Below are 1,527 nucleotides of genomic sequence, written 5' to 3' on the forward strand. Positions count from 1 at the left end.
TGCTGCACTATCTGTTGTTACAGGATGCAAATTTCTGAATTAAACGATCTGACAAGTCAAACACAGTCAATAAAGAACATGACCTAAGAGTGATCTGTCTCATTTTACTTTTCCTAGCAATTATGCATAGTTGATGCCATTATTTTCTCTGAATTTTGCATGAATGCTATAGCAGTATATTTCAGAAAGTCTTTAGATAAATGGAATTAAAATATGAGTTTATTTTGGTATGAAATTTTTTGAAGCTTATGCGGTTTTTTATAATACGCATTTTCCAGATAAATAAATATATTTGTATAAATATTCTCTTGTGATTCTAAATCACATTTTTTTCTTGTTAGTGTTTTGCCATTCTCATTTTGGAACTTAATTTTAATAACTCCTTACTGCTATCTCCGAAGGTTTATTTTGTTTTTATTCCAACTTTTAGGTTCACTAACTTAATTGATATATATATATATATTTTCCTATCTAGTAAGTATTATGTTTAAGGCAGGCTTCTCCTTTGAGTACGTATGCTAGAAGTTTTTAAATTTGGACTCTTTCCAGAAGATGTAGTTCCTGTTTAGTTCATTTCTAATTTACTGAGATTTTCCTTGTGACTTACCATAATTTTTGTAAGTTTCCCATGTGCAATTAAAAATATATTATTTTCCTGCAGTTTGTATATTTAGATATTTTGTATCAGTTATGCAAAACTTATTCATTGTATGTCCTTATTTGATCTTTAAATATTAACATTCCTACTATAATTATGCCTCTTTTTTCTAGTATAATACATTTTACCTTATAACTCTCAAAACTATTCCCTTTTCTTTATATTTCAGTGCATATTTTTAAGGACAAAATACTGTTTTACATAATTTCAGCACAGTTGTCGATATTAGGAATTTTAACAACGATAACACTATTACCTAATCTGATGTTCCCTTTAAAATTTTGTCAATTTCCTGAGTATTGTCTGTCACAGCTATATTTTTTTGTTTCAATATGTAGTCCAGGATTACCTGTCTTGCATTTATTATAATTGCCATGTCTCTCTAGTCTCCTTTAGCCTGAAAAAAAAAAAAACAAAAAACACATTCTTTGGCCTTCTGTCTTTGTTGACCTCAACATTTGTGAACAATGGAGGCCAGTGTTTGTGTGTGTGTGTCTTTATGTTTCCTCATAATTAGATTCAGATTATACATTTTTTGGCAGATATTTCAGAAATGATATTCTGTCCTCAGTGCACTCTATCCAAGAACCACAAATATTCACTGTCCTATTTGATGATGCCAGTTTTGTTTGCTTGGGTAAGATAGCAACTGCCAAACTGTCAATTTTTGCAATCAAGGATTATCGAATGAAAACAATTGATATAATCCCTCAGTTTTCACTGTGCCTCAACCTCCTTGGAGATGATGATGTTCCCTATAACCTGTGTATCTAGGATTTGCAAATCTTTTGCACATTCCTGAATAAACTCCCATGTTCTAGAGTCACTTTGTCTATTATTTAGAAATTGACAGTTTAGAAATGAAAGCT

Source organism: Tupaia chinensis, unplaced genomic scaffold, assembly GCF_000334495.1.
Source record: "Tupaia chinensis unplaced genomic scaffold, TupChi_1.0 Scaffold000153_1, whole genome shotgun sequence".
NCBI lineage: Eukaryota > Metazoa > Chordata > Mammalia > Scandentia > Tupaiidae > Tupaia > Tupaia belangeri.